Source organism: Mus musculus, chromosome 5 (assembly GCF_000001635.26).
Source record: "Mus musculus strain C57BL/6J chromosome 5, GRCm38.p6 C57BL/6J".
Taxonomy (NCBI): Eukaryota; Metazoa; Chordata; class Mammalia; order Rodentia; family Muridae; genus Mus; species Mus musculus.
This window is the reverse complement of record NC_000071.6, coordinates 10,064,166-10,071,101: the sequence shown is the minus strand read 5'-3', so window position 1 is coordinate 10,071,101 and position 6,936 is coordinate 10,064,166. Positions and strand designations below refer to the sequence as shown.

Sequence of the window (6,936 nt, the reverse complement as noted above, 5' to 3'; positions counted from 1 at the left end):
GACCCGCAGTTCTGGTTCTGGAATGAGGGATCTTCCTTGCGCCAGTCCCGGGTTTCGGCACCAATTGTTATTAGACGCGTTCTCACGCCCGGCCAGGAAGAACACGGCAAACCAGAATCTTCTGCGGCAAAACTTTATTGCTTACATCTTCAGGAGCCAGAGTGCAAGAAGCAAGAGAGAGAGAAAACGAAACCCCGTCCCTTTTTTTAGGAGAGTTATATTTCGCCTAGGACGTGTCACTCCCTGATTGGCTGCAGCCCATCGGCCGAGTTGACGTCACGGGGAAGGCAGAGCACATGGAGTGGAGAACCACCCTCGGCATATGCGCAGATTATTTGTTTACCACTTAGAACACAGCTGTCAGCGCCATCTTGTAACGGCGAATGTGGGCGCGGCTCCCAACAGCTTCCTCCTATTCACACCACGTAAATGTACTGAGTGTAATAAAATTCATCCAAGGTAGACTGTGGATGTCGGGGATGGAGTTCAGCAGGGGGCTCCTGAGGTGGAAACTCATTCTGCAGGAGGCTCTCTTCCTGGGATGTGGACATTTCAGCTCTTGCTGGAGTCGCTGAGTCCTAGGAGAGGAAGGCAGTTCTTAAGACACAGGCTTGGTGGAGACCTAAATGTTAGCTGTCAGAATACTGTCTCCCACGACCTCAACAGGACAGTTAACACTGATATATTAACTGAAACCATTGCTGTTATATACATGCAGGGCAAACTGTCAAGCAACACTAATAAATACATGGACTGGCAAGCTGTCACTCAGACTTCTATGCTTGCAAACCAAGAATTGGGCAATAGGAAGAGACCTCATTGGATTGCAAGAAGAAAGGAGAAGCCCACCTGCCCCCCAGATTAATGGCCATGAGAAGTATTCATTTGATATTTACATTTCGATTTTAACCCTGGAAGGTTCTTCCCACCTCAAGTCACATGACCCTTGCATGACCTCTGTCCCAGGAACTAGATGCTGCTCAAAGTTCTGCAAACAATCCCACTTAACATGAACACATGCAGAAATGTGGCATGTTATTCATCTGTCACCCTTTCTAGACTTCAGATTAAAGCAGAGCAGCAAGGTACACTTGCCAATGATTTAGTTTCTCACAAGAGGCTAACTTCCCAGAACATGTGTGTATAAAAAGAGCAATGAACAACTACATTCCATGAGGTGGGTGGCTGGTTGGGAGTGTGGATTAGAAAGGTGGTAGGGGCAAGCAAAGATGAATCCAATGGGGCAAATGGTATCAGACAGTATTAGCCTGACTGAGCTGCTTTTCCCTACCTGAAGTTGTTGGGTCTCATGGTTGCTGGTCTGCTCCTGTTCGTCTTTACCATTCTGGTTCAAGTCAACCAAATATTTCTCAATGAGAGCCCAATCAATCTGTACTTCCTTGCTCTCTGGCTTCTGTGTGACGGACATCTTAGTAAGATTCTTCTCCACCATGAGCCGGCTATGTAGGTTTCTGGAAAAAAAAACAAAAAACCTCTGCATAGTAAGATCCTGCAGCCTCCTCCTCTCATTCTTATGTATAGACCCATTAACCCGACCAGGACCCTGGTTCCCATGAAGACCTAATACAATCCCCCTCAATAAATCCATGACAGCTGCACAAACAGCAAACAGCCATTTCAGGGAAGAAGAAATTATTGATACACCCCAAACACATATAAGGGTCCATGTCGCTCCAAAAGAAAGAGGGATCTCCATTTATCCATGACCACCTAATGCACTAGGGCAACATCAATTAGTAGGGTGCAAATACCATCAGAGTAGATCAGCAGAACCAAATGGAGGGCATTCTATCCTTGTGTTATGTCACACTCAGCTCTCTAAAACCCTGCCTGAGAACCAGGCTCTCAGTACTGCATAATAACCATGCACAATCACTCTTCTATTGAGAGGCTTCTAAGGATGCCTGGACAATGCTGGGAGGTGTAACAGTTTCTTAAAGATTTATGAAAACTGAGTCTATTATCCCAAGGCACACTGATGGCTAAAAGCAGAACGGGTAGAACCAGAACAGCAGACTCTCCAGTCCAGAAACCAAGGAAGGCAGAAATTGCCATTCCACTATTGATTGGCTTGCTAACTGGTACTTACGAATAGAGACTTATCTCCTGATTGAGCTTGTGGATGTTCTCTTGGGCCTCAATTAACTTCTTCAATGATTTGTACACAGAGGACATGACCTGCTTGTTCTGTAATTTCAGTTGTTCATAGAATGGATTTAGGTTCTCGACAGGCATGGTCCTAGGAAGACGGAACTCCGTGAACATGGGCTTTTAGGAACACATTTCTCAGGCTGAGTGCTGGACTACCCCAGCCATGGAAAGCACATTCTGGATTCTATATACTGGGATGATCTTCAGCTTTGAAAATTTGTTATCCTGGCCCAGGACAGCAGAAGCTAAGCATCAAGATGGAGGGTTCCCTGGCTCCCTGTGTTCACGCAGTAGGGTTGGATGTAGCAGTCTAACCAGCTATGTTCTCAAGAGCCTAGGCCACAGGTCTTTGCCCACCAGAAACCTGTGATTACATTTTTCCTGTTTTCACAACTGGGATGGTAAATCCTGAATAACTTATACCATAGAAACAGACCTTACACATAATCCTGGAGTTGTGATCAGACATCAGCACAGCTTTATAACATGCCCAAGGGATACAAGTGTATGGACAATTGTGACCACATAGGCAAAGAAGAGTGTTGAATAAAGTGGGAGCTCTGAGACTTCAGCACTACCATCACCTTGAAATTGTTATGAAGATAAATCCTCAAGTCAAAAAACAGACCCCATGGGTTCCCAAGTTTGGAGGGAAGATTAAATATACAAAACTCATGCACATGTAGGTACATGTGCACACACACAGACTCACACACTTGAACACACACACACACACACACACACACACAGAGAGAGAGAGACAGAGAGACAGAGAGAGAGACAGAGAGAGACAGAGAGACAGACAGAGAGAGACAGAGAGAGACAGAAAGGAGAAAAGGAAACACTCAGAGAATGAGTGACAGAGACAGAAAGCACAATGAGATGCAAAAGAAATGTATGCAACATTACTGTCTTGCAGTATAAGGCACACAGACAAAGAGGAACACAAATGAGCCTCAGACCTTCTAGACATGCACTGAGAAGGAAAATGTGGGACCAGGCCCCTCTAGATACTACGAGGAGCTTCCAAGCACTCAGTCAACTGCCAGGCAAGTATAAACACTCACCATAAACTCACATCACTTAGAACCTCACAAAGCCACATCCTGTCAAATGCTTTCCAAATGCATGCTGGGAACTCACTCTCCACTGCCTCCATCCCTGAATTCGTCACTCAGAATACACATCCTTCTTTTCTACTGGAGGAAGCAGAAGAGTCCATTTCTCATCTCCCTCCTAACCAAGCTTCAGGTTCTGCCTCTCTGCTATGAAGCATTCATGGATATGAGGTTGGGCATAGGGACAATCTGGTGGTACAGCTTCATAGAACCCACCTCCTTCAAAGGATAAGATGAGGCTGACATTGAAGACCCCAGACTGACACCACAGGGTTTACAGCAGTGCATACCTCCTGTAACCGGATCTCTCTTTGAAAGCGATCAGGGATCTCTCTGCTCATTTCTCTTCTGGATAAGGAGGTGCAGCTCTGTGGTCAGCCACTCCTTTTCCTTTTGGAACTCATTCTCGCTTAGGTCAGATGCAGTGGATGATGTATCTCTGTGAGCCCCTTTAGGTAGAAGAATACAAGAATACAAGAATACTTTCATGTGAGAATTCAAAGAGTGTAGGCAGACCACCAAGAAAGAGACCATGCCTGGAAACTACTGACACCAGAAAGAGTTTGTTCTGGGCTTGAGATGCCTCCACAGTGGGTCTCAGTTCTACCAGTACTCTAGAGAGACCAGGAGATGTAAACAGCCAGGTGTTTTCTCTGTCTCCCTAAACATGCTTATTATTACCAGAGAGATGTCTCCCTAAACAAGCTTATTATTACCAGAGAGACAGCTTTCTCAGGATGATTATCAATTGAACAGAGTGTAATTTGGCTTCAGAGCCAACAGTCCCGTGGATTCACAAGTCAGATGGTAAAATCACAATTCTCAAGTACTTTAGTGCTTGGAGATGCTCAGATCTCCTACCCAGTTATGCTAGGTCCAGGACTTGAGTTTCAGAAGTCATGCAGTGCGAGAACATGGTCAAAATACTATCAATTCCCCCTACTGAAACACCAAACACTCAAGAAGTAGCAATAGGATCCCTTCTCTGTCTGGGTGTCTCCACTCTGACAGGTCTGTGGTTACAGTGTAGAAATGCCTGCCACTCACAACTGGTGATTAAGAAAGGTAAAGTGGGAACTGTCATGGACAGGATGTCAGAGTCATTATGAGAACATGAGGTCATGGCCTGGAGCACAATTCTCTCCATCATACTACTCCCAAATAGCCACTGAAGTTAAAGAGCCCTGATGTAAGTCATCTCCTTTAGGTCTTGGGAGCCTCATGTTTCCCTGATGTCTGAGACACTCAAGAGGCTATCCTCTGTTCCTCACCCCCCTCCACCCCGACATATTTTTGTTTGATTTCCTGAACATCTGTACCTTACTCCCAACCCTTCCAAGTACCTAATGCTGCCCCCCTTATTTCCTCTCCCTCCACTTTCCCTCCCAGTTTCCCACTCTACCTCAACCTCCCATGATCTTCCTGCTCTCGCCTTAATGCAGGACTGAACCATCCATACCCTGGTCTTCCTTCTAAGCACCATATGCCCTGTGGGTTTTATCATGGGCATTGTGAGCTTTTTGGTTAATATCTACTTATCAGTGGATACATACATGTCTGTTCTTTTGAATTCCAAAATAGTTTTACCAGCTTGCAGTCCCACCAGCAATGGAGGAGTGTTTCTCTTTCTCCACAGCCTGCCCAACATCTGCTGTCACCTTCAGTTTTGATCTTAGCCATTCTGATTGGTATGAGGTGGAATCTCAAGATTGTTTTGATTTGTTTTTCCCTAATGGCTAAGGATGTTGAACATTTCTTTAAGTGTTTCTCAGCCATTCGTGATTCCTCCATTGAAGAGTCTCTGTTTGGCTCTTACTCCACTTTTTTTGTTTGTTTGTTTGGTTTGGTTTTTTGGTTTTTTTGTTTGTTTGTTTTTTGTTTTGTTTTTTGAGACAGGGTTTCTCTGTATAGACCAGGCTGGCCTCGAACTCAGATATCTGCCTACCTCTGCCTCCCGAGTGCTGGGATTAAAGGCATGTGCCACCAAGCCAGACTTTACTCCACTTTTTACTAGGGTTATTTAGTTCTCTGGAGTCTTCTTGACTTCTTTGTTATTTTAGATATAAGGCCTCTATCAGATGGAGAGTTGGTAAAGATCTTTTCGCAGCCTGTGGGTTTCCATTTTGTCCTATTGACAGTGTTCTTTGCCTTCCAGAAGCTTTTTAATTTTATGAGGTCCCTTTTATTGATAGTAGATATTAAAACATAAGCCATTGTTTTTCCATTCAGGAAGTTTCCCCTGTGCTCATGTATTCGAGGGTCTTTCACACTTTGTCTTCTATTCTATTCAGTATATCTGGTTTTATGTGGACATACTTGATCCACTTGAACTTGACCTTTGTACAAGGAGATAAGAATGGATCAGTTTGCATTCTTCTACATGCTGACTGCCGATTGAGCCAGCAGCATATGAAAATGCCTTCTATTTTCCACTGGATGAATTTCTCTCCTTTGTCAAAGATCACGTGAACACAAGTGTATGGGGCCATCTCTGGATCATCATTTTTTTTCCAATTCTCTACCTGCCTGTCTCTGTACTAACACCATGCAGTTTTTATTACTATTGCTCTGTAATACAGCTTAAGGTCAGGTATGGTGTGATTCCCCCAGAAGTTCATATATTGTTGAGAATATTTTTTTGCTGTCTTCGGTTTTTTGTTATTCCAAATGAATTTGAAAATTGCTCTTTCTAACACTATGAAGAAATGAGTTGGAATTTTGATGGGGATCGCATTGAATCTGTAAATGGCTTTCAGTGAGATGACCATTTTTGCTATGTTAATCATGCTAACCCATGAGCTTGGTAGATTTTTTTCAATCTTCTGAGTTCTTCTTTGATTTCTTTCTTCAGGAATTTAAATTCTTGTCATACAGATCTTTCACTTGCTTGGTTAGAATCACAACAAGATTTTTTATATTATTTGTGACAATTGTAAAGGGTTTGTTTCTCTACTATCATTCTCAGCCCATTTACATTTTGAGTCGAGAAAGGCTACTGATTTGTTAGAGTTAATTTTATGTCCAGCCACTTTGCTGAAGGTGTTTATCAGTTTTAGAATCTCTCTTGTCGAATTTTTGGGGTCACTTATAAACTATCTATCATCTGCAAATTGTAATATTTTGAATACTTAGAATTGTAACCCCTTTGACCTCCTTTTGTTGTCTCATTACTCTAACTAGGACTTGGAGTACTATATTGAATAGGTAGGGCTTTGTCTTGTAGCTGATTCTAATGGGACTGTTTTGAGTTTCTCTCCATTTAGTTTGATGTTGGCTATCAGTTTGCTGTATGTTGCTTTTCTTATATATAGGGCTGAAGCATGAATTCCTGATCTCTCTAAGACTTTTAACACGAATGGGTGTTGTTTTTGTCAAGTGCTTTTTCAGAATCCAATGAGATGATCATGTGGTTTTTTGCTTTGAGTTTGTTTATATGTTTGTTTATATAGTGAATTACATTGATGGATTTCCATATATTGAACAATTCCTATATTCCTGGATGAAGCCTACTTGATCACCGTGATTGATAGTTTTGATGTGTTCTTGGATTTGGATTCTAAGATTTTTATTGAGTATATTTGCATCGATATTCATAAGGGAAATTGGTCTGAAATTTTCTTTCTGTGTTGGGTCTTTTTATGGTTTC

The 6,936-nt window shown here is 42.8% G+C and overlaps 1 pseudogene; it reads right to left on the bottom strand.

Moving 5' to 3' along the window:
• Positions 1-416: 416 nt before the first annotated feature.
• On the bottom strand, positions 417-4,437 carry Gm6586 (annotated as a pseudogene).
• Positions 4,438-6,936: the final 2,499 nt, after the last annotated feature.